At 41.6% G+C, this 27,646-nt stretch overlaps 2 pseudogenes; one reads left to right on the forward strand and one right to left on the reverse strand.

Annotated features, from left to right (window-relative positions):
• The window catches only part of LOC109679587 (programmed cell death protein 6 pseudogene), a 32,738-nt pseudogene extending 11,774 nt beyond the window's left edge, over positions 1-20,964 (reverse strand).
• Positions 20,965-23,446: 2,482 nt separating this feature from the next.
• Positions 23,447-23,547, forward strand: LOC141410516 (U6 spliceosomal RNA; annotated as a pseudogene).
• Positions 23,548-27,646: the final 4,099 nt, after the last annotated feature.

A 27,646-nucleotide genomic window follows, 5' to 3' on the forward strand; every position in this document is an offset into this window, starting at 1 on the left:
CTCTTCAACAAAAACTGCTGGGAAAACTGGTTAGCAGTCTGCAAAAAACTGAAACTAGATCCATGTATATCACCCTATACCAAGATTAACTCAAAATGGATCAAGGATCTTAATATCAGACCCCAAACTCTTAAGTTGATACAAGAAAGAGTAGGAAATACTCTGGAGTTAGTAGGTATAGGTAAGAACTTTCTCAATGAAACCCCAGCAGCACAGCAACTAAGAGATAGCATAGATAAATGGGACCTCATGAAACTAAAAAGCTTCTGTTCATCAAAAGAAATGGTCTCTAAACTGAAGAGAACACCCACAGAGTGGGAGAAAATATTTCCCAATTATACATCAGACAAAGGACTGATAACCAGAATATACAGGGAACTTAAAAAACTAAATTCTCCCAAAACTAATGAACCAATAAAGAAATGGGCATGTGAACTAAACAGAACTTTCTCAAAAGAAGAAATGGATGGAATTGGAGAACATCATTCTGAGTGAGGTTAGCCTGGCCCAAAAGACCAAAAATCGTATGTTCTCCCTCATATGTGGACATTAGATCAAGGGCAAACACAACAAGGGGATTGTACTATGAGCACATGATAAAAGCGAGAGCACACAAGGGAGGGGTGAGGATAGGTAAGACACCTAAAAAACTAGCTAGCATTTGTTGCCCTTAATGAAGAGAAACTAAAGCAGATACCTTAAAGCAACTGAGGCCAATAGGAAAAGGGGACCAGGAACTAGAGAAAAGGTTAGATTAAAAAGAATTAACCTAGAAGGTAACACCCACGCACAGGAAATCAATGTGAGTCAATGCCCTGTATAGCTATCCTTATCTCAACCAGCAAAACCCCTTGTTCCTTCCTATTATTGCTTATACTCTCTCTACAACAAAATTAGAGATAAGGGCAAAATAGTTTCTGCTGGGTATTGAGGGGGGGAGCGGGAGGGGGTGGAGTGGGTGGTAAGGGAGGGGGTGGAGTGGGTGGTAAGGGAGGGGGTGGGGGCAGGGGGGAGAAATAAACCAAGCCTTGTATGCACATATGAATAATAAAAGAAAAATGAAAAAAAAAAAAAAAGAGAGCTGACAAACTTTAGTCTTACACATATGCATCTGGGGACCTCTAAGAAACTTCGAACTGCTAACAATTGAATTAAAAAAAAAAAAAAAAAACCTTAGAAAAATCTTCTAGTGCCTAACCCAAACTTCTGTATTTGAAACTGTAAGAACAATCTAAAATACTCCTATTTAAATAAAAGCTCTATTTTTCTAAAAAAAAAAAAAAAAGAAATTCAAATGGCCAGAAAACACATGAAAAAATGCTCACCATCTCTAGCAATAAACGAAATGCAAATTAAAACCACACTAAGATTCCACCTCACCCCTGTCAGAATAGCCATCATCAGCAACACCACCAACAACAGGTGTTCGCGAGGATGCGGTGAAAAAGGAACCCTCTTACACTGTTGGTGGGAATGTAGACTAGTACAACCACTCTGGAAACAAATTTGGAGTCTACTTAAAAAGCTGGACATCGATCTACCATTTGATCCAGCAATACCACTCTTGGGGATATACCCAAAAGACTGTTACTCCAGAGGCACCTGCACATCCATGTTTATTGCGGCACTATTCACAATAGCCAAGTTATGGAAACAGCCAAGATGCCCCAGCACTGACGAATGGATTAAGAAAATGTGGTATCTATACACAATGGAATTTTATGCAGCCATGAAGAAGAACGAAATGTTATCATTCGCTGGTAAATGGATGGAATTGGAGAACATCATTCTGAGTGAGGTTAGCCTGGCCCAAAAGACCAAAAATCGTATGTTCTCCCTCATATGTGGACATTAGATCAAGGGCAAACACAACAAGGGGATTGGACTATGAGCACATGATAAAAGCGAGAGCACACAAGGGAGGGGTGAGGATAGGTAAGACACCTAAAAAACTAGCTAGCATTTGTTGCCCTTAATGCAGAGAAACTAAAGCAGATACCTTAAAGCAACTGAGGCCAATAGGAAAAGGGGACCAGGAACTAGAGAAAAGGTGAGATCAAAAAGAATTAACCTAGAAGGTAACACCCACGCACAGGAAATCAATGTGAGTCAATGCCCTGTATAGCTATCCTTATCTCAACCAGCAAAACCCCTTGTTCCTTCCTATTATTGCTTATACTCTCTCTACAACAAAATTAGAGATAAGGGCAAAATAGTTTCTGATGGGTATTGAGGGGGGGAGCGGGAGGGGGTGGAGTGGGTGGTAAGGGAGGGGGTGGTGGCAGGGGGGAGAAATGAACCAAGCCTTGTATGCACATATGAATAATAAAAGAAAAATGAAAAAAAAAAGATTTTCTAATTTACTTGAATATAGGTTCTCAAAGTAGTCTCTGATGACATCCTGGACTTCCATGGTGTTTGTTGTTATCTCCCCTTTTGCATTCCTGATTCTACTAATTTGGGTTTTTTTCTCTCCTCATTATAGTCAGGTTTGCCAGGGGTCTATTGATCTTGTTTATTTTTTCAAAGAACCAACGTTTTGTTTCATTAATTCTTTGTATGGTTTTTTTGGTTTCTATTTCATTGATTTCAGCTCTTATTTTTATTATTTCTCTCCTGTTTGTTTTGGAATTTGCTTGTTCTTGTTTTTCTAGGAGTTTGAAGTGTATCACTAGGTCACTGATTTGGGATCTTTCAGTCTTTTTAATATATGCACTCATGGCTATAAACTTTCCTCTCAAGATTGCCTTAGCTGTGTCCCAGAGGTTCCAGTAGGATGTGTTTTCATTTTCATTGACTTCCAGGAACTTTTTAATTTCCTCTTTTATTTCCTCTTTTATTTCCATTGTTCATTAAGTAGTGAGTTATTTAGTTTCCAGCTGTTTGCATGTTTGTTGTCTTTAATTTTGTTATTGAGTTCTACTTTTACTGCATTGTGATCAGATCGTATGCACGGTATAATTCCTATTTTCTTATACTTGCTGAGGCTTGCTTTGTGCCCTAGGATATGATCTATTTTGGAGAAGGTTCCATGGGCTGCTGAGAAGAATGTATATGTGTAGAAGTTGGATGAAATGTTCTGTAGACATCAAGTAGGTCCATTTGATCGATTGTATATTTAGATCTTGGATATCTTTATTGATTTTTTTTTGGATGACCTATCTATTGATGATAATGGGGTGTTAAAGTCTCCCACAAGCACTGTGTTGGAGTTAATATATGCTTTTAGGTCTTTCAGGGTATGTTTGATGAAATTGGGTGTGTTGACATTGGGTGCATGCAGATTGATGCTTATTATTTCCTTTTCGTCTATTTCCCCTTTTATTAGTATGGAATGTCCTTCTTTATCTCGTTTGATCAATGTAGGTTTGAAGTCTACTTTGTCAGAGATAAGTATTGCTACTCATGCCTGTTTTCGGGGGCAATTGGCTTGGTAAATCTTCTTCCAGCCTTTCATCCTAAGCCTATGCTTATATCTGTTGGTGAGATGGGTCTCCTGGAAGCAACAAATTGTTGGATCTCCCATTTTAATCCATTTCCTCAAGCAGTGCTTTTTGATGGGTGAATTAAGTCCATTAACATTAAGTGTTAGTACTGATAGATATGTGGTGATTCCTGTCATTTAGTTGTCTTAGTTCTTTGAACGTTTGATTGTGTGTACCTAAGTTGAGGTTACTACCTACTTTCTTGCTTTTTCTTTTCCTGTGGTTTGGTGCTGCCTTTCTTTTCATGGTTAAGTTGGGTTCCATTTTCTGTGTGCAGAATCCCTTGAAGAATCTTTTGTAGTGGTGGCTTTGTGGTCACATATTGTTTTAGTTTCTGCTTATCATGGAAGACTTTTATTGCTCCATCTATTTTGAATGATAGTTTTGCTGGGTAGAGTATTCTAGGGTTGAAGTTATTTTCATTCAGTGCCCAGAAGATCTCACCCCACGCTCTTCTTGCTTTTAATGTTTCACTTGAGAAGTCTGCTGTGATTTTGATGGGTTTACCTTTGTATGTTACTTGTTTTTTCTCTCTTACAGCCTTCAATATTCTTTCCTTAGTTTCTGAACTTGTTGTTTTAATGATGATATGTCGTGGGTTAGTTCTATATTGATCTGGTCTGTTTGGTGTCCTGGAGACCTCTTGCATCTGTATGGGAATATCTTTCTCTAGATTTGGGAAATTTTCTGTAATTATTTTGTTGAATATATTACGTATTCCCTTCGCTTGCACCTCTTCTCCTTCTTCGATGCCCATGATTCTCAAGTTTGGTCTTTTGATGGAGTCGGTGAGATCTTTCATTTTCTTTTCACAGGTCTTGAGTTGTTTAATCAATAGTTCTTCAGTTTTTCCTTTAATTACCATTTCATCTTCAAGTTCTGAGATTCTGTCTTCTGTTTGTTGTATTCTGCAGGATTGGCCTTCCGTTTTGTTTTGCAGTTCTGTTTTATTCTTTTTTCTGAGGTTTTCCATATCCTGAGTGGTTTCCTCTTTAATGTTGTCTATTTTTGTCCTGAGTTCATTTATCTGTTTATTCATCGTGTTCTCTGTTTCACTTTGGTGTTTATACAGAGCTTCTATGGTTTCCTTTATTTCTTCTTTTGCTTTCTCAAATTCTCTATTTTTGTTGTCTTGGAATTTCTTGAGTGTCTCCTGTACATTTTGGTTGACCATATCCAGTATCATCTCTATAAAATTCTCATTGAGTACCTGTAGTATGTCTTCTTTTAAATTATTCTTGTGGGCTTCATTGGGTTCTTTGGCATAGTTTATCTTCATTTTGTTGGAGTCTGGATCTAAGTATCTGTTTTCTTCATTTCCCTCTGGTTCCTGTACTAATTTTTTGCTGTTGGGAAACTGGTTTCCCTTTTTTTTTCTGTCTTCCCGTCACTGTCCTTGGTGTTGTTACTGTCCCTATACTGTGTGCAATTAAGTATTTTCTAGCTTGTAATAATAACAATGGTAATATATACAATGGAAAGGTGAGAGGAGATGGAAAGCAAGAAGTTAAAGAAAAGGGAAAAACAGACAGGTAGGAAAAAACAAAACAAGGAATCAAACAAGAAAGTTTCAAAGGTATAAACAGGGAGTGGTAGTGTACTAATCAACAGTAAGCTGGACAGGCCTTAGAGAGACAGAGAGAGGATTGAAAATAAAAAATAAAAAGAATAAAGATAAGAATAAAAATAAAAATAAGTAAATGAAAGTAATATATGTATACAAATAAAATAAAACAAAATGAAAATAGAACAAAAAAAAAACCTCCAAGTTCAAATGGAATGAAGTTTCAGTCTTAATAATTTTGGTGTCCATCTCAGTCTCCAATCCTGGAGATGGTGCTTCAGATGTTGTTCTGTAGTTGTCTCATCAAAGGGGTGCATAAAGTAGAACAAAACTGCACACAAAAAAAAATTTTCTTTAAAAAAAAACCCACAGTGTCCCAAGTTCAAATGCAATACAGTTTCTGTAAGTTTTTCAGCATGCAGGTGTAGTTCGGTTGTTTTCTCATCAAAGGTAGGGAGAAAAAGAAAAAAAAAGAGTCTGGAGACAGTTCTGTGAATGGTATCTGCAGCTGTGGCTTTCCTGCCCACTGCTGTCAGCCTGCTGTTGCTGGAGGCGTTATTTATGCAGATCTCAGGGGTGAGCTTAGCACTCATCTGGCCCTGCAGGCTTTGTTTACTCAGAGTTCTCCTGTGCTCCAGCCTCTGCTAAAAGCTTCCCCTTTCCAAGCACACTGGGGGAGGTGACACTGCATCCACTTTCTCAGGCCTGCGTGTTTGTTTACAGTTCACATGGGAAGTGGGTCTTTCCCCCTCTCCTGCAGAGATTTCCTCCCACCGCCACTTTTACAAGTTTTCCCACTCGTGATTACTGGGCAGTGCTGCTGCTCCTGCCAGTCGCCATGTTTGTTTACAGCTCAGGTGGGAAGTGGATCTTCCCTCCTCTCCTGTGGAGTTTTCCTCCCTCCGCCACTCTCACAAGTTTTCCTGCTCCTGGTTGCTAAGCACGTGCCCCCACTCCCGCCAGAGCCTCTCCGGCCAGGACCGGCTTGTTTATTTACAGTCCCGGGAAGGATTCCCTTCCCCTACTCTTCGGTGCTCAGTGTGCCCCACCCTCTTTCTGCATGTCTTTATTGTTCTTATTGCTTTTTACTCAGTTTCTCTTTTTTCCCCAGGTGGAGGTCGGTCTGTCCAGGGGAATATGCTGCTCTGGCCCAGGCTTGTCTGTGGGAGTACCACAGTACCACTAAGCTCACCTTGTCCGCGTCTTCCCAAGCCGTCTGGGCACGGGCGACTGGCAGCCCGGGGGCCCTCCTTATTTATCCCTTTAACGTGAAGTGGAGATGCTCTGCACCGGCTGGAGGTGTGGAGGGGTCAAAGTTTTGCCTCTTTTTGGTGGTTTTGCCTGCAAGGTGTGTCTCCAGCGTCTCTCCAAGATTTCACTATAGGAGGCACACTTTCTGCTTCCTCCCTCTAGCTGCCATCTTGGAATCTCTCTTTTGTTCATTTTTTAATTGCCATAGTTGAGTTACGAAAGTTCTTTCTATAGGTTGGCAGAATGGTTCAAGCAGTAGAGCAGCTGCCTAGTTAGCATTAGATTCTGAGTTCAAATCCCAGTACCCCAAACAAAAAAAATTGTTTCAATATCTTGGATACAAGACCCTTATCTGACACATGATTTGCAATTATTTGCTCGCATACTGTTGCTTGTCCTCTCACTTTCTTTTTTTGTAGTGAAAATGAATGTAAAGTTTATTCAGAAAGGAATACACTTCCAATAGGCTGAAAGAAGGTCATCAGTAGAAAGACAATGAGCATGACCTTTTCACTTTCTTGATCATCAGTGGGATTCTGATAGGGAATGCATTGAATCTATAGATCAACTTGGTAAGTACTGCCATCTTAACAATATTAAAACATTAAGTCCTCTGACATAAGAAAATGGGATGCTTATTCATTTAGATTTTTAAATTTTTCTTTCAATAACATTTTATCATTTTGAGTGAATGAGTTTTGCCATCTCTTATTAAATTTATTCCAGAGAAATTTATTCTTTTGATAATATTGGAATTGTCTTTCTTAATTTCAATTTTGAATTGCTCAATTGCTAGAACAATGACAAATATATTTGGATTTTGTGTATTGATCTTGTATTCTGGCATCCTGAAAAACTTGTTTATTAGTAATAGTAATATTTGGAGGGATTTGTTATAATTTTATGCATACAAATTCATGTCATCTACAAGTATAGTTTTACTTCTTCCTTTTATTTCCTTTTTACATCCTCCACCCAATTTATACACTTGCAATTTCTTTTTCATGACTACTTATGCTGGCTAGAATCTCCACTACAATGTTGAATAGAATTTTGTTCCTAAATTTAAGAAGAAAACATTAATTCTGCAACTATTATGTTAACTTTACATTTTTTATAAATGCTCTATCACAAGTTGAGTAAATTCCCTTCTACTTATAATTTGTTGAGAGTCTTTATTGTAATCATGCATTGGATTTTGTCAAAAATTAATTCTGTGCTGAATGAGATGATTGCATGATTTCTGTCCTTTATTCTAACAATATGGTATATATTATATTACTTGATTTGGAGGTGTTGATTACTAATTCAATGTCTTTACTTGCATGGTTTATTCAGTTTTTCTCTTAAGTCAGTTTTAGCAATTTGTATCATTCTAGGAAATTGTCTATTTCATGTAAATCATCTAATTTGTTGGCACACCGTAGCTGATAGTATTTTCCTATATTATTTCATTATTTCATTCTCATTTGTAATAATGTATGTCTTCTCTTTTTCTTGGTCAATATAACTAAGGATTTATAAAGTTTATCTTGTCAAAAAGGCAACTTTGGGCCTGGCTGGTAGTGCACCATGCAATTCCAGCACTTGGGAGTTGGAAGTGGAAAGATTATAAGTTCAAGGCCAACTGGGATACATAGAGAAACTTCATCTCAAAATGAAAATGGTAACTTTGAGTTTCGTAAGTTTTCTCTACACTTTTTTTCCTATTTCATTTCTATGTCCATGTTTATTCTCTTCTTACTTCTGCTTGCTTTGAGCTTAATTTGTTCTTTTTCTACTTTTTTTATGGTGGAAGTTCAGATTATTATGATTGTTATTCTATATTCTTTTCTAATATTAGTGTTATGGACTTTAAACTCCCTATAACCCTAGTTTTATCTGCACCTCAAAAGTTCTGGTATGTTATGTTTTCATATTCATTCAACTCAAAATATTTTCTTTTTTATTAGCATATATCAATGCAAAAATAATGAGTTCAAAATACTTCTCATTGATTCACTGGTTATTAGAAGTGGTTGTTTAATTTTTACACACTTGTAATTTTCTCATTTCCTTTTGTTGTTGATTTCTAATTTAAATCAATTGTGATTAAAAAACATACTTTGTCTGATTTCAGTCTTCTTAAGATTATTGAGTCTTGTTTGGTGGTCTAACATTTGTCTACCCTGAAGAATGACCCAGTGCACTTGAAAAAATACATTATATTCTGCATTTTTTTTTTTTGGTGGTACTGGGGCTTAAATTCAGAACTTTATGCTAGCTAGGCAGATATCCTACCACTTGAGCCATTTGCAAACTCTATATTCTACTATTTTTTAGCAACATGTTCTATAGATGTCAGTGAGGATTAATTAGTTGATAGCATTGTTCAAGTCTTCCACTGGAAGACAGTGCTCAGATGTCATTCCTCTTTGTGGACTATAGGTAACTGGTTCCCCAAAGATATATTCTTTTCAGATGCATCTCATCTCATGAATGAATGGATGAAAAGGACTGGATACCTCACCCCAATTCAGGACAACTCTGTGAGGCCATCATTAAATCCAGATTAAATCTCAAAGTCTGCTTCCTGGAGACCCAACCTACATAGCCCTAATTTAATAAAATTATGGCAACTCTGGTTTCAAAATACATTCCAAATCAGACAGCTTCTCACCATGACCCTGTCTTCTCTCACAGTGTAGAGAATGGAGAAGGTTTGGAGAGGAAGATTAGGTAAATTCTTCATAGGTGCTATCTAAATCTGTCAGGGAACCATAAGATGAGATCACTTAGGGACAGATTTAAAAATAGAAAAGATCCAGCAATTGAGGCATAGACACTAGTGTAAGAAGTTAGAGAATAACCAACCCCCAAGAAAGTAGAGAGGTCTGGGGGGATCAAGGAGGCCCCATGTACCTTGAATTTATATTTATAAATAATCTATAAAGAGATTATGTTTGTACATAACTTACCAGGATGGATCAGTCTTGCTTATTTTTATGTCTGCAATGAGCTCTCATCTTCTCTGTATTCAGTCACAATATCAGAGCTCAGCTCATAGGTTGATCCTCTTAAGGTCAAAATCCCTACAACTGAAGTGTGAATGATTGACAGATTTACTTTTCCCTGGGGATATACTATGAAAGAAAAGTCAGTTGAGCCAATGAACCTCTATTTGTTGGGATATTGTAAGGAAAGGGGTAATTCTACATGCCCCTAGCATGCAGCAGCTTTGGAACTGCAACATTACTAGAAGCCAGGAAGTCTGGGACCCAGGAACAGCTCATACAGCCTGAGCAGGTGCACAGTGACTTACCTTAGACAGGATAAGGCAGTAAGTGAAGTAGGCACCTTGCTGACACTGTCCTTAAACTAGCTTCAGCTCCAGCCCTCACGCATTCTTGGTTCCCCTTCCACATAACCTTTTCTCTGTCTCCATTCTATTTCTTTTTTCTCTCAAGCTCAAGAGTAAGGTCCCAGTCTCTTTTCAAACAAAGGGTGTGAGATCAGCAACAAGGCAGAAACGGCAAGTTCAATTCTTTCCACCCAGGTCTTTGTGGTTCCACAAGAAATTTAATGTCTCTTCCAATTTTCCTTTTACTCACTAGTACCGAAACCCTCCAAATGCAACTAGAGAGTACAAAAATAGGGACTTTGCACACTAGGTTTTCCCTTCCAAGATCACTGCAACCTCCGCTGCCTCCTCAACTAGGGAAGGTGATGGAAAAAAGACAACACCAATAGGACAATGAGCAAAACCACAGACAGGAAATCACAAAAGAAAAATATGAATAACCATTGCACGAATGAAAGTTAACCTTTACAACAAAATGTGGGGTTTATTTTGGTGGGGGGTATTTTTTGTAATGTGTTTTTTTTTTTTCTTGCTGTCATTGTTGCTATTTGAGAGGTCTCTGTCTGTAGTCCCAGACTGGCCTCAAATCCAATTCTTCTTGCTTCAGCCTTCCAAGTGCTGGGATTATAGCTGTGAACCACCACACCAGCACAAAATGCAATTTTAAAGCAACAGTGAGATCAGGATGGCAAGGCCAGTAAGACCGTGCACTGCCAATGATATCAGACCTCATTGCCCTCTTCAGCACTTTTTCAACCTCTTCCCATGTCCTACCCTCTCAATAAAATGACTAGACCTCCAAAAGAAAATCAGTAATATGATACATTTCACCCTAACTGGCAAGGTTTAATACCTAGGACTGGCAAGAAAAGGGTTAAAGACACTACTGAATAAAATATAAAATCCTTCACTGCTCCCTGAAGGATGACATGGTCACACTTAAGGACAAAGAGTTTTGGTTCAGTAGCTATCCTTGACACAGTGGTTTCACTTCTAAAAGTTAGTCTCAGGAAATAGCCACACAAATATGTAGGTTTAAGAATATTTACTGCAAAATAATTATCATATTTTTAAAATTTGAGACCCAGCTAAATGGGCTTTGATATGAATCTGATTTAAATGAACCTAAAGTTCACCAAACATTAGAATTTGGGGCAACCATTAAGGATGGTTTTGGTGACATGGAGGCGTAACTCAGTAGTAGTGCACATGTTTAACGTGTCAGGTCCTGAGTGCAATACCAAGCACGCACGCACACACACACAGAAACACACACATGCACAGAAACACACAATCATGGACACACACACAGGGACACACACACACACACACACATATACACACACACGGACTCTCACATACACATACACACACACAGCTAAACATCAGATATACCTAAATTTAGGAACATTCTACAAAAAAACTAACCCATAGTCTTTCAAAATGTCAACATAAAGAAAGGAAAACTAAGTCTAAAAACCTGTACTCATATTAACTGAAACTAAAAGGACCTAACTTCCAAATACAGTATAATGCATGTTTCTATATTAGATCCTGGACCTAGAACTAAAATTGTCATAAAAGACTTTCTGGGACAATTGGAAAGTTTTGAATATGGACTATAGATTATAGTGTTATATCAATCTAAGGTTTCTGATTTTAACTGTACTATGTTATATAAAAGAATGCTCTTGTCCAAGGGAAGTTCACATTGATGGCTTAGAAGTAGATGACACCTTATGTGTCACTCACTCTCAGATGGTTCATTAAAAAGAAAAAGGACTGGGCTGGTGGAATGGCTCACATGGTAGAACACCTGCCTAGCAAGCATGAGGCCTTGAGCTGAAACCCCAGTACCACAAAGAAAAAATTATGACAGTGTGTTTCACATGACTGTAATCCCAGCAGTTGGGAGTCAGAACCAGGAGGGTTGCACATTCCAGGCCAGCCTGGGCTACACAGTCAGACCCTATCTCAAAAACAAACAAATGAAAACTACAAGTCTGTATTTGTAGAAAATAATGATAACTAGGCACTCATGGTTCATGCCTGTAATCCTAGCTACTTGGGAGGCTGAGACTAGGAGGGCCAAGGCTTGAGACCAGCCCAGGCAAATAGTTTCTGAGACCTCCATCTCCAAATAACCAGAGGAAAATGGACTGGAGTTGTGGCTCAAGTGGTAGATTACCTGCTTTGCAAGCATGAAGTCCTGAATTCAAATTCGGATCCCACCAAATAAAGAAAATAATGAGAAAGCAAATGTGAGCAATACCAATTGGTTAATCTGAGTACAGGGTATCCTGGTATTTTTAGTGGTCTTGCCCCTTTCCAGTAGGTTTTTAATTTTTTGAAATGAAAAGGCTTTAAAAACAAAAAAAAAGAAAAGGGCAGTGCAAGTAAAGTACGCTCCTTGGCAGAGGAGGTGCTTAGGTGTCCAGGCTACATCCGGGGAACCTCAACACTAGATGTGCTTGGCTGTTATAGACACTACTGCCACCCTAGGCTCTGGATTCTTGGTGATACTGGAGGAGCATGGTGTGTGGCTGGCCCCCAAGCTGTCCTGGGTTGACTTAAGAAGGTAGAATGAGCCAGCACCAGTGGCTCACACCTGTAATCCTAGCTACTCAGGTGACAGAGATCAGGAGGATTATGGTTCGAAGCCAGCTGAGGCAAATAGTTCATGAGACCCTATCGTGAAAAAACCCATCACAAAAAAGTGGACTGATGGAGTGGCTCAAGGTGGAGGCCATGAGTTCAAACCCCAGTACTACCAAGAAAAAAAAAAGATAGAATAAACTTTTCAAGGCAATGAATTCCCTCTTGTGATTTTATTTACTCTGATTTTATGTCCTGACTGGCATCCCAGGGTCCTCTTCAGTGGAGGAAGGCAGAGATGAGTAGAGGAGTCGAGTAAAAACTACCCAAATTCAGGGTTTATTACAGATAATCCAGACTGCAAAATTTAGAATTTTAGAATTGGAGTGGACTTTAGAATAGAATATAATTTAGAGTAGACTGTGATCATTTATTATTGATAATGACAGTCTTAACACATTCCTCTCTAGAGGCCAAAACACCCCCTAAACAGCCCAGCGTCTTGCCCATTCCAAAGGAGAAAAAGAAGTCCAAGCAACAGCCAAGTTAAGGCCTGGAAGTCTCCTGGGTTCCTGCTGCCAAAGTGAGTGGTTGCAAATTATGATACATTGCAGAGCCTCAGAAGGACCTGTACTGACCTGGAGCTAAGTATCCTCTCTGGGAAAGGGAATAAGGAAGTCCTTTTACCACTCCACACCTCTGTTTCCACGTCCTGCCCCTCCTGGAACACAAGGATAGCCAACTTGCAATTCCCATCTCTAGAAAAGAGAGAGCATGTCCACCAACAGAAGGGCTTGGACTGCCCCCAGGGGTCCCAGAAGCCAAGAAAGCTCTCCCTTCTTTCACCTGTCCCCCAGCAACTCTGTCCTTCTTCTCTACTTCCCCAGTGGTTGTCAGGGACAGAAAGCCCCTCCCTCATCCCCCTCAATGCTTTTCCACCCCTCCTTCCCATCACTAGAGTGTCCAGGACATTGTGTGATTCAGGAAACAGCTCAGACTGAGGCTTGAAGCAGGCTGAGGAGAAGGAAGGGACAATAGGAGCAGGGGAGGTAGCCAGCCTCTGCAAGGCTCTGGGGGTCCCTGCCTAAAGAGGGAGAGGGGATCTGGGCTTGGGGAAGGGGCTCTGGAATGCAGCCGCCTTCCCAGGTGCTGCTGCTGCCACTGCTGCTCCACCACTACTGTATTTCCCAATTGTCATGACCAGAGGTGAGGCATGACGGGGGGGGGGGGGAGGGGTGAGGATGGTTTCTCCCTTAGGAGGATGTCCGATGGAGTGGGAAAGAGAGCCTAACCTCAGACTTTGAGGGGATACTGGATGAAGGAAATTCTTTTCCCCAGTGGAACCAGCCCACAGGGAGAGCAGAGGACTAGGACTATAGGAGGTGCTGCTCAGACTCAGGTTTAGGGCCTGGTGCCAGGGGCGGTGATTGCTAGGGGGATGAGTGCAAGGGTGTAACCAGGGAGAATCCAGTTGGCCTTGGAGCTGAGGCAAGGGGCTCTCAAAGTCACACTAAAGGAGGAAAAGGGAATAGACTGACCACCTGCTAAGGGAAGAGATGAGAGAAGAGCTGGCGATGGATGCATAGAAGGTCAAGGGCCCACCAAGTCCCTTTCCTGTCCAGCTGTCCCCACCCCACAGTGGCTCAATACTAGGCCCTTCCTGAAGGAAATCCCTTCCAAGTCTCAGCCATTCACCTCCCAGGAGCCCTCCCAGCACCCTCCCCCTCCTGATCGCTGTTGTCCTGCTTCCAGGGATGGAGCCAGGCTGGACTTGGGAGGCCAGAGAATAAACAGGAAAGGGGGTGGGGAGTAGTATCTAAGAAGCCTGGGATGGAGGGAGCTGGGGCATGGAGACCACATGAGGACTTGGACCAACCAGAGTATGAAGCAGAAGGAGGATTACAGTACAGGTGGGCATTAGGGGCTGCTTCAGGCAAATCTCTGAGGAGCACCTGGAGGATGAAAGGACAACACAGGCCCCTCAGCTCCATCTCATCCTCATGTTCCATCTCCAGGGCTGCTGTGCAGAAGTTTTAGAACATAAGAATAGAAGATGAATTTGGGATAAGACCCCAAAAATCAGAGGCAACAAAACCAAAAGTAGACAAATGAGAGGTCAAATGAAACGCCTCTGCACAGCAAGGAAAATAATCCACAGAGCAAAGAAACAAAATACAGAATAGGAAAAATGTTTGCAAACTATACATCTGACAAGGAGTTAGTACACAGAATATATAAGGAACAAATTCAGTGATAAATAAATAATTTAAATTTAAAATAGTCAACAGATATTTGTCAAAATAAGACATGCAAAATGGACAATACACAAAAAAAATTCAATATCACAGGCATCAGAAAGAAAAATACAAATCAAACCACAATGAGACACTTTTGGAGCCATCTTGGCCATTTTTCTGGGATTTACTATATGTCTGGAATTTACCTGGGTTTCTCCACACTGAGTCTGCAAGCAGCTTTCTCTACCTCTGCAATACTGCACACCCCCAGCTAGCCCTGAAAGGTTTCCTATAACTGTACCCACATTCTATAAAGGGGTGGGGGTAGCAAATTCTGTAACTAACTTGTTTTCCTGTAACTCACCCACATACTGCAAAAACCCCATACACTGCAAAAAAAAAATCCTGGTTGCATAACCCTGCCAGGTGTATATAACCCATCTCCAGACACGGATCAGGGCTCAGGGCCTTGAGAACTTATCTCCCCTGAGTCTACTAGCATAATAAAATTCCTGCTTCCTCCAAAGTGGTCTCGGTGACTTTCTTTTCCTCGCAGTCTCCCGCAACATTTCTGGTGCATTGGCCAGAAACAGGAGTGACCAAAGTTGGCATTTTTGCCTCCCTGGCTGTCAGGCTATGGACCAACTCCTGAGCATGCAACCCAGCCAAGGTGCAACTGGACACTTAGTCCAGACAGCTAGGGGAGACTCCCACGGAGACTGAGACCTCAGGTCTGTGCATGCCAACAGAACCTGGATAGAGACCTCAGGAACCAGGAAAACTTGGAGCAGGGCCCATCTGGAATAGGTAGGACAGGGGGCCATCAGAATAGGCCCATCCATGAACAGATGTAAAAGGGGTTTGATCATCCCCTAGGTGCCCACCAGTACCCTTGAATCTGATTTTTTTTTTCATTTTTGGGATTATTCTATGGGAAGCTGGGATACATTCCACACCAGGTTTGTTGGGCTAAGGAATGTGTGATGTGTAACAGCATGAAAAGCGTGTGACTTTGCTCACCACAAGGTGTGCAGAGTTCATTTCCAAAAGCCAGAGACACTCTCAGTTGGTCTAGGGTGAACCTCCTTGGGCATGGACTCGCTACAGCTATGAGACATCTGAAATATCTCTGCAAGGAGAACACCTAGGGATGGACAAAGTGAAAGTTGTCTGCCTTCCCTTTGTGTTGGAAACTGAGGACCCTGCACCTCATTTCCAAAATCCCTGACCCTCTTGTACCTTGCCTCAACATGGGTGGGAGCCAAAGTAAAAGCACTCCTTTACAATGTATGCTGGACAACTTCAAGAAAGGGCACACAGGTGATTACAGTGTGGAGCTCACGCCCCAGAAACTTTGGAAATTCTGTCAAATACACTGAGTGTCCTTTAAGGTTGGATGGCCCCCAAGGGATCTCTAGATCATGAAACCATTCGTAGGGTCTATCAGGTAGTGACAGGGACAACAGGTCACCCTGACCAGCTCCTCTACATAGACATATGGCAGACATTGTCACCTCATCCTCCTCCTTGGCTAAAGAAATGCTTTGGGAGGATTCCATGATGGTGGCTAGAGGGAGGAGGCAGAAAGCATGCCTCCTAAAGTAAAATCTTGGAGAGATGCTAGAGATACACCTTACAGGAAAAACCACCGAGAAGAGGCAAAACTTTGACTCCTCCACACCCCCCAGCCTGCGTGTAACATTCCCACTCCACAATAAATGGAGAAACCAGGAGGGCTCCCGTGCCGCCACCAGCACCCAGACAGCTTGGGAAAACGCAGACCACAGGTGAGCTAAGCAGCACATGGTACTCCCACAGACAACCCTGGGCCAGATCGGCATAGACCCCTAGACGGACCGACCCCCACCCAGGGTTAATAAAGAGAAACTGAGTAATAAGCAATAAGAGCAAAAAAGACACGTAGCAAAAAGGGCAGGGCGCCCTGAGTGCCGAAGATGGGGGGAGGGGAAATCCCTCACGGAACTGTAAATAAACAAGCGAGCCAGAGAAGGCAGGAGCAGCGGCACCGGCCCAGCAACCAGGAGCGGGAAAGCTTGTAAAAGTGGCGGAAGGAGGAAAACTCCACAGGAGAGGGAAGAAGGCCCACTTCCCATTGAACTGTAAACAAACATGCAGGCCTGAGAAAGCCAGTTCAGTGTCACCTCCACCAGTGTGCTTGGAAAGGGGAAAGCTTGTAGCAGTGGCATCACGCCCAGGAGATCTCTAACTAAACAAAGCCTGCGGGGCCAGGTGGGTGTTAAGCTCACTCCTGAGATCTGCATAAATAAAGCCTCCAGCAACAGCAGGCTGAGAGCAGTGGGCAGGTGAGCCACAGCCTCAGATAGCCATTCACAGAACTGTCTCCAGAGTCCTTTTTTTTCTCCCTACCTTTGATGAGACAACAACCAAACTTCATCTGCATGCTGATAAACTTACTAAAACTGTATTACATTTGAACTTGGGACACTTTGTGGTGTTTTGTTTTGTTTTGTTTTGTTGGGTTTTTTCCCCTTTGATGAGACAACAGAACTACTTCTGAGACACCATCTCCAGGATTGGAGACTGAGGGACCAATATCAAAATTATTGTGACTGAAACTTTATTGCACTTAAACTTGGAGATTATTTTTTTCTCAATCCTCTCTCTGTCTCTCTAATGCCTGTTCAGCTTACTGTTGATTAGTACACTATCTCTACCGGTTTATCTCTTTGAAACTTTTGGTTGGTTGGTTGGTTTGGTTTTTTTGTTTCTTTGTTTTTCCCTCTGTTTTTAACTTCTTTGCTTTCCCTCCCTCTCACCCTTCCATACTAAATATCACCCTTGTTATTATTATTACAAGCTAGAAAATACTTAATTGCAATGATGGGAAGACAGAAAAAACAGGGAAACAAGTTTCCCCACAGCAAAAAATTAGTACAGATACCAGAGGGAAATGAAGAAAACAGATACTCCGATCCAGATTACAAAAAAATGAAGACAAACTATGCCAAAGAATCCAATGAAGCCCACAAGAATAATCTAAAAGAAGAAATCCTACAGATAATCAATGAGAATTTTATAGAGATGATACTGGATATGGTCACCAAAATGTACAGGAGACACTCAAGAAATTCCAACACAACAAAAATAGAGAATTTGAAAAAGCAAAAGAAGAAAGAAAACAAACCAGAGAAGCACTGTATAAACACCAAAGTGAAACAAAGAACAAGATTAATAAAGAGATAAATGAACTCAGAATGAAAATAGAGAACATTAAAGAGGAAAGGATTCAGGATATGGAAAACCTCAGAAAAAAGAACGAAACAGAATTGAAAACAAAATGGAAGGCCAATCCAGCAGAATAGAACAAACAGAAGACAGAATCTCAGAACTTGAAGATGAAATGGTAATTAAAGGAAAAACCAAAGAACTATTAGTTAAACAACTCAAGGTCTGTGAAAAGAAAATGCAAAGACTCACCGACTCCATCAAAAAACCAAACCTGAGAATCATGGCAAGAACAAGGAGAAGAGGTGCAAGCAAAGGCAATGCGTAATATATTCAAAAAAATAGTAACAGAAAATTTCCCAAATCTAGAGAAAGCTATTCCCATACAGATACAAGAAACCTCCAGAACACCAAACAGACCAGACCAAAATAGATCTACTCCACAGCATATTATCATTAAAACAACATATACAGAGTCCCAAGAAAGAATATTGAAGGCTGTAAGAGAGAAAAAACAAATAACATACAAAGGTAAACCCATCAAAATCACAGCAGACTTCTCTACAGAAACATTAAAAGCAAGAAGAGCTTGGGGTGAGATCTTCCGGGCACTGAATGAAAATAACTTCAACCCCAGGACACTCTACCCAGCAAAACTATCATTCAAAATAGATGGAGCAATAAAAGTCTTCCATGATAAGCAGAACCTAAAACAATATGTGACCACAAAGCCACCACTACAAAAGATTCTTCAAGGGATTCTGCACACAGAAAGTGAAACCCAACATAACCATGAAAGGGCAGGCAGCAACAAACATGAGAAGCAGGGTGCTTCTGCTGGTATCAGAGCTAGCAAGGTGTATGGGTTTGGAACCAGCAGGTGCAGAGTCACTGTTGCTTGTTTGACTGTCTGGAGATTTTGCACTGTGCGATAATCATTGGTGCCTGGCTTCTGAACTGGCAGCAAGGGAGTGTTCAGGCAGACTGACAAGATCTCAGGATTCCATACTTTAAGAGTCTCTGGAAAACTAATGCAGATACTTTAAAGCGACAGAGGCCAATAGGAGAATGGAACCAGGAACTAGAGAAAAGGTTAGTTTGAGAAGAATTAATTTAGAAGGTAACACACATGAACAGGAAAGCAATGCAAGTCAACTCCCTGTATAGCTATCCTTATCTCAACTAGCAAAAACCCTTGGTCCTTCCTATTATTGCTTATACTCTCTCTTCAACAAAATTAGAGATAAGGGCAAAATAGTTTCTGCCGGGTAGCAAGGGGTAAGTGGGGGTAAGGGAGGGAGCAGGGTGGGTAAGGGAGGGGACTGGGGTAAGGGGGAAGAAATGACCCAAACATTGTATGCACATATGAATAAAAAAAAGAAGAAGAAGGATCAAGACACACTGGTTATACAGTGGTATCTCTGGATGCAGTCCTGTAACCACAGGCAGTGGCTCCAGGCACATCAGCTCAAAAAGCTGAACTCATTGCACTGACGAGTGCCCTCCAACTGGCAGCTGAGAAGACTGTTAACATAGACACAGATTCTATATATGCTTTTACCACTTTTCATGTACATGGGGCCATATACAAAGAAAGAGGACTAATTACCTCAATAGGAAAAGACATAAAGTATGGGTCCGAGATTCTTGAGTCCTTGGAGGTAGTGTGGGCCCCCAAAAAGGCCTCTGTTATGTATTGTCCAGGGCATGAGAAGGGCAAGACTCCAGTAGCACTGGGAAATCAGAGAGCAGATCAGGAAGCTTGTGCAGCAGCTCTCTGGGCTCTCCCTGCCCAGCCTATGGCTGTAACTGCTGCACTCCTCCCAAAACCACTGACAGAATGTGTTCCACATTGCTCCAGTCATGAATGTGAGTGGTTCACTCAAGAGGAAGGAAAATATTGCAAAGGGGGATGGCATCAGCTTGCAGGGGGGCAAATAGAGATTCTAGAGACATGAACCCCCACCTTTGTGAACAACACTCATAAGGACTCTCATATGGGAAAGTCGGCCCTTGAGTAGTTGCTGAGCCAACATTTCTGTGTCCCCCACCTCACCAGCCTAGCCAGCAATATTTGTAAGCAATGTGAAACATGTGCAAAAATAACCCCAAACAGGAGTCCGATATGTGGGTAGGTCCCCTTTTGAACACTTGCAAACAGACTTCACTGAAATGCCTCGAACCAGAGGCTACAGATACCTTCTGGTGAACGTGTGCATTCTCTGGGTGGGTAGAGGCGTTCCCCATCCGAACAGAGAGGGCCCAAGAAGTGGTCCGTGCCTTACTAAAGGAAATAATTCCCAGGTATGGGATTCCCATCTCCATTGGGTCAGACAACGGACCAGCTTTTGTGGCAGAAGTTGTTAAACAACTGATAAAGGGGCTAAAAATAACCTGGAACATTCACACAGCATACCAGCCTCAGTGTTCAGCCAAAGTTGAGAGAATGAATTGATACTGAAAACTCGGATGAGTAAACTCTGTCAGGAGACACACCTGACTTCAGAAAAGGTCTTGCATTAGTTTTACTTAGGGTCAGGTGTAGCCCCACCAAACACACTAGATTCTTGCCCCCTGAAATTCTCTATGGAAGGCCAACCCCACTAATAAAGAACATTAAGGGAGATTTAAAAGAGATAGGAAACCTAACTTTGCTCAAACAGATGCTCGCTTTGGGAAAAGTGCTCAATGACCTACACTGCCATGTTCGAGAGAGAATCCCTATAAGCTTAACCACTGATGTACATTCCTTTAGGCCAGGTGATCAGGTTTGATAAAGGAGAGGAATCTTCAGCCTCCTCTTCAGCCTCTCAAGCCTTGGTGGAGAGGGCCCTATTCAGTGATCCTGACTACTCCCACAGCAATCAAGATGGCAGAGATCACTCCGTGGATCACCCCAGAGAAGAAAGCAGCTGCTGAGTGGAAGAGTCAAGTGGACTCCAGCGATCCACTCAAACTGACCTGAAGAGGGGACCTTCAGCCTTGCCCTAGTCACAGACTGGAAGTTGACTAGTCAACACATGGCAGAAGCTTAAGGAGTCAACTGCACAGTTGACTTCCAGGGGAATGTTGGAGCCATCTTGGCCATTTTTCTGGGAATTACTATATGTCTTGAATTTACCTTGGTTTCTCTACACTGAGTCTGCACACAGCTTTCTGCTACCTCTGCAATATTGCACTTCCCAACTAGCCCACCAAGGTTTCTTGTAACTCTACCCACGTTCCATAAGGGGGTGGGAGGTAGAAAATTCTGTAACCAACTTGTTTTCTTTGTAACTCACCCATATACTGCAAAAACCCCATATACTGCAAAAAAAACCCTGCTTGCATAACCCTGAAAGGGGGTATATAACCCATCTCCCGACAGTGATCGGGGCTCAGGGCTTTGAGAACTTATCTCCTCTGAGTCTGCTAGCATAATAAAATTCCTGCTTCCTTCAAAGTGGTCTTGGTGACTTTGTTTCCCTCACCGTTTCCTGCAACAACATACCTCACTGCAGTGAGACTATTATTAAGAAGGCAAATGGGCCAGGCATGGTGGTGCATAGCTATAATCCCAACACTTGGGAAGAAGAGGCAAGAGGATCATGAGTTTGAGGCTAGCCCAGGATGAATAGTGAGACCCTGTTTCAAAAAACCAAGGACTGAGGGTAAAAGAACGAAGTACAGAAGGTGAATATGGTTGATACACTTTCTATACAAGAATGAATATAAAATATTTAAGCATGTCAAAAATCACCATAAGAAGAAAACAGAGATAGAAAGGGGAAAAATGGAGAGGATCAACCAATTTGGGATACAATACATATATACATGAAAATGTCGTAATGAAACTTTATGTATATATATCTTAAACAAAACCGCCAGCCAGCTGTTCTGGAGGAAATCCAAGTCAAAGGGCACCGCGGCGGCTCAGGCTCCAGCTCTGCGGCCAGGCAGCTCTTTATCGCCTGCCGCTTTGGGCGGGCTGAAAACCGCATCTTTCTGATGCTCCTCGCTGCGGGAATCCAGGGAAGCCCAAGCCGCGCGCCCTCCTGGCCGCCAGGCGGAGCCCGCCGCAGTTCGCGCCACAGAGAGCAACTGCCTGACCCCGCCCCCGGCTACCTGACCCGCATCCGGCTGCCTGACCCTGCATCCGGCTGCCTGACCCTGCATCCGGCTGCCTGAGCCCCGCATCCGGCCGCCTGAGCCCCGCCCTCAACTGCCTGAGCCCACCCCGGCTGCCTGACCCCGCATCCGGCTACCTGAGCCCCGCCCTCAGCTGCCTGACCCCGCCCCCGGCTGCCCTTGCCACCTCTGCCTTCCTCAGACTTCCGCCTTCGCCAGACCCTCGTTTCCAACACCGGGTCCCCTCCATTCCCCTCGGCGTTTCCCTTCAGCCCTCTTCGCCGCCTTCCTCCTCCATTCTCTCAGTCCCCGTCTCTCCCAGCAACGGTTGCCCACCTCCTTATGCCGCAGTCCCCTCAGTTCCCCCTCAGTCTCCCTCATTCCCTGACTGTTCCCCTTCCCCCTCAGTCCCCATAGGTTCTCCTTGGTTCTCCCCACCTTCTCCCTCAGTTCCGCCTGCTTCCCCTCCCCTCCTTACTCCGCAGTCCCTCTGGGTTCCTCCTCAGTCTCCGTAGGTTCCTCGATGACCCCTCAGTTCCCCCCTAGGTTCCCTCTCTGTGCTCCTCAGTCCCTTTCTGTCCCCCTCAGTCCTCCTCACACATTGCCTGGTGTTCCCGTGGTTTTCAGTGTTTCAGGAAAGAAGGGATGGGGCTAAGGAAGGAGACAATTCCCCTAGAGAATACACTGGCCAAATGCGGAGACAGCACAATATTCTGGAGCAGAGATGATGGCAATGTAAACTAAAGTGTTGCACAAAGGAATGGAGAAAATAATTTGGATTGAAGAGGAAGGAGCCATTATTTCTCAACTCCCTGAGGTCCCAAGGCCAGGAGCTCCCATCCCCTCCTTTTTCAACCCATCGGATGGTGTCCTCCCACTTCCCTCTTTTGAGGAAACTATGTTTAAACTGTCTTTTCCTCCTGTTTGGCTCTATCTCAACTAAGGAAAACCTATAAGGTATTTCTAAATATCACAATACCATTCTAATTTTGGTTGAGTTTTTTTTGTTTGTTTGCTTGTTTATATATTTACATGCTACTTTATTTTAACATACTAAATAATCAGTTCTAACTATAAAATGAATTTGTGGAATTCCTTAAGGTGATGACTAAGAAAGACTAAGGGTGACTCCCATGTCTCTGATATGGACAGCTGAGTGTCTGGCAAGAGCACTGAGAGCAAATTTAGAGAGAAAAGTGGTATTCTGCATAAGGAGAGGATCACTGTGTTATATCCTGAACAAGTTTGATTTGAATAATTTGTGGTAAGAGGTAATGATTTTAAGTTTTAAAATGCAATTTGGAAATTATTTTATTCACCCCCTTTGAATGAAAAACAGTACCTTAGGGTCGGGTACATAAGATGCCTTAAGAGTATAGAATGTAGATGAGAGTATAAAGCTATACTTTAAGAAAGGGATTGAGCAGATGTACAGATTGTAGTCTTGAGACTGCAGATGAGAGCTGATGTCTAAGACATGAATGAGACCTCCCAGATATAACATCTAGATAAGAAGAAGAGAATCTAAAACTGAATCTTGGGATACACACACATTTTTAAAGCTGATTCAAGGAGACTCTGCAGGGACAAAAGAATTGGTTGAGACAGAGTCAATAGGTTTAGTATTGCCAAAGCCAAAAAGGAACTGAGGGAGAAAGCAGGGCTCCTTTCAGCAGCACATATGCTAAAATTCAAATGACACAGAGATTAGCATGGCTCCTGCTCAAGGATGACATGAAAATTCACGAATTCAATATTTTAAATAAAAAGGAAAAGCAGCAAAAGGAAACAGGGGAGGATTGAGAAGAAATGAGGGGGAAGATAATAAGGGAAGCTCAGCAAGGAAAGTGGCCAGGGGATATGGTGATCTGGAAAGTCCAAAACCTCAGCAAAATTGGATATCTCACTCATTTTTTGGTTGGTATTTTTGGTTTGTTTGCACGTTTATTTATATGCTACTTTATTCTAATGAATTAATCAGGACTAACTGTAAATTGAAATGACTACCCCAAAATTAAGGAATAGAATTTTTTGAGACCAAATAATGAAGATATGCAATTTGGAATGGAGAGAGTTTAAATTTCAACTTACCAAATAAAAATGACTAGAGAAGGAAGTGATGGAAGAGGCTGAGATTAAAAAAAAAAAAATAGTAACGATGCTAATAAAAGCCAGAACATATTCAAATGCTTTCTAAAGTATTTGGCAAATTTGTTTCTATAATCTCCTATTACTCATATCATTGAAAGCTCTTAGGGACAAATACTTTAACCCAGATCAAGAAAGAATTATGAATAGATATCAATTTATTAAAGGGAAGCACTTCAGTGCTGAAAAATAAACATGACCTACAAAGAGTGGCATATGAAGTTCAAACACTGATATTTAAATTTCTCTGAAGAAATTTTTTGTTGGTGGCAAGGGCTTTGAACTCAAAGCTTCATGCTTGCTTGGTAGGTGCTCTTACCTCTAGAGCAACTCCACCAGCCCTTCTGAAGCAATTTATATTTCAATAATTAAGCAAAAGAGATGAAGACTTTAAACTGAGAAGCCTATTACTACAGATCATGCTATGGAATGACTATAGACTCAAAATTCTGCTCTATTGGGATGTCAGTCTGAAAAGGGCTTCATTCTCCTTTTAAAATTATCGCATACACCAAAACTAGATCATATAAATTAACACTGATTATTAGTCCCCATATTTGTCCATTTACAAAGTTCTACAGGCTTCATAAAGTATACTAAAAAGTAGTATTTTCACCTTTTTTAAGACAGGTTTCAGAAAACCATCTAATAAAACAAATCTCTTCATGAACTTCTACTTACAACATTTTTGTGTAAGAAATGGACAAAATAATCTGTATTTTTGTAAACAGTCACCTCAACATCAGAAAATAGTAATGAAAGAGTTCAGTACTTGAGCCAGCCCCAGGAAAAAAAGCAAGACCCTATCTGAACAATAACCAAGAGCAAAATGGGCTAGAGGAGTGACTCAAGCAGTAAAGCACTTGAGCACCAGGCCCTAAAATCAAACCCCAGTACCTCCATGGAGAAGGGAGAGGAGAAAAACAAAAGGAGAGGAGGGAGAGAGGGAAGGAGAGAGAGAGAGAAAAGAAAGAAAAGAGAAAATCACACATCACCCATCAAGCAGTGTGACATGGCTAGGTGTATAAACCAAATGAATGAAAATGAAGTGTGTAATAATGGACATAATAGTCCACACAGAACAGTCAAAAATGTAGGCTTAAATGTTAAAACAAACCTCAGTGCTTGAATAGGCTCACATAGTGAGGAAACCTAGAAACACATCTCTCTTTTCATGCTCAAACCAAGGCAGATGGGCTCTCAACTAACTGAAACAGTTTTCTGTTTACATTACTACATTGTTTTCCCTTGGATTTGCTTCTTTTACAGAAAATTCAGAGTTTAGTTCCCTTACCTTCGCCTGTGTGTTACTCAGCTTCCCAAAACTATATTACAAATATCTGAAATAATCATTTAATAAAGAGAAAAAGGTATTTTTGCTAACAGAGATTTCAGTCCCAGGTAGTTGGCCCTGATGCTTAAGGCATTATGACAGAAGACTGTGGTAGAGCAAAACCTCTCACCTGAAAGCCAGGAAGTAAAAGAGAGAAGAGAAAGGGGTTCCACAACCCCCTTCAAGGATATACTCACCATGACCTAAAGACCTCCCACTAGGCCCCATCTCTCTAGGCTCAGGCAATTCCCAATAGTACTAAGCTGGGTACACAACCTTTCACATGGTCTTTTGGGGAATATTCAAGATCTAAACAATAGCAGCATGGTACCACTCCAACGTTTCCTAGTTCTAAGGTCTGAGAAGCCCACCCTTATGCTCCTCAGAAAGAAAACATGCCACTTAACAATAGAGAGAGCAAGGCTCACAGCAAAACCCCTGAAATACACCAAGAAGAATCCAAACAGATTGTGCTTTGTGACATTCCTTATGTGACCAGGGCAAAATGCCAAAGCAAGGTCACAGGAGCAATCTCCAGGGGAATGAGACAAGAAGGCCGGGGACCCAACTTTCTATCTCCTCAGATTAGTCAGACATAATGTGATAAAGCAGTAGATGGGCTGTGCCCTTCATCACAGTGCTCATCTCAGAGGAGATTTTTTAAAGAATCCAGTGGCAGTGTGATCCCCAAATGGAGAATTCATATTTTGGCTGGTACCTGGAGGGTAGCTCAGATGGAACATGAATAATTGTCTTGATCACAATAGGATTATTACAGCATCCTTCCAACTGCAATGGAAGGGCCTTATGAATAATCAAAGGCATGAAATTGGAGGAAAGAAGGAAGGAAAGAATAAGGAACCCTGTGGAAGTGAATGATGAGCTAGTGAACTCCCTCAGCACCATCAAGGAGATATCTGGTCTGGGCCTAACCCAAGAGTCATGGATTTTTCTCCAGAGCTTTGTGTGGTGGGAGGATGCCCAGAAGGCATCTCCTTTTGAGGGCTCTTCTCCTTCTGGTAAAGACATGGGCACCCCATCTGATGTGCACAGAAAAGAAATGTCAGAAAGGTGAGCGCGAGAGGTTATGGGCAACAATCATGGGTCCATAGAGAGAATGATGCAAAGGAAACTTCAACCGAGGGCTTTGTGAGAAATTGGAAGATGAGAGCACGAAGCTATTTGGAAGTGCCTACTAATGAAATGAGAAGGGGATCCACAAGTGGAAGATAAGAAGCTTTCAAGTTAGAAAAGAGAATCTGCACTCCAACCGTATCATGCTGATCCAGCAGAAAACTCTCTTGCTCTTTTCCAGCTTCTCATCAATTCTGCAGGGGAAAAGATACAGTATAAACATTCCAATGTTTTCCATTAAGTTAATAAAATGAAATTTTCATAATGTATCTTTAAAATTACCCTGCATAAAAGTATCCTTACATCTAATACAAAGGTGTTTTAAATAAAATCAATCTTTTGAAAATAAGAAAATACTGGGTCATGACTCAAGCAATAGTAGAGTGACTGTCTAGCAAGCACAAAGCCCTGAGTTCAAACACCAGCACCACAAAATATAGACAATACTGTACAGTTTACATAGCCATAAATGTAACTCTCTGACAAATATAGAAATCAAAGAATTTATTCAATTAGTCAGTGATGGAAGAGGTACAATTGTAAGGTTGGTTCACTAAGCATTTGACAAGTAGGGTTTGTATTGTCCTAGAGAGAAGACAGTGTATGGTAAGTATGCTATGGTCCAGAAATCCCACTATCAGAATATGACCAAAGGAAATGAAATCACTATGTCAAAGTCCCATCTGCCATCCCAAGTTCACTACAGGCTATTCACAACAATCAATACATGGAAATCAACCTAGGTGTCTATGGATGAATGAATCAATTTTTTAAATTGGCATGTATACACAGTGGAATTTCACCCCACTGTAAAGAATGAAATCCTGTCATTAGTGGCAACATAGATGGCCTAGAGGACATTGTGCTAAATGAAATAGTGAAGCGCAGAAAGAAAAATTATTGTTTGGTGCAACTCATATGTGGAAGTTTAAAAAGTTGATCTCATACTGTGGTAGGAAAGCAAGAAGGGGAAAGAGAGATTAATAAGTGCTACAGTGAAAGGAAAAAAAACCAGAGCTGGGGAATGTTCCCTGGAGACCATAAAAGGATCACCTGGCTCCAGAGGTGAACATGACTATGTATGGGACAAGTTGTAACACCCCCCACACACTTCTGTAACTTGCTCTAAATAGTATATAAGGAAAGCCCCCTTTGTTCCCAAGGCTCAGCCTTTGGACTCGAGTCTGCTGAGTTGCTACTGTCATGTTTAACAAACTGCTTCCTGAAAGCTATGGTGCCCTCTCA

The sequence above is a fragment of the Castor canadensis genome, chromosome 8 (genome assembly GCF_047511655.1).
Source record: "Castor canadensis chromosome 8, mCasCan1.hap1v2, whole genome shotgun sequence".
NCBI lineage: Eukaryota > Metazoa > Chordata > Mammalia > Rodentia > Castoridae > Castor > Castor canadensis.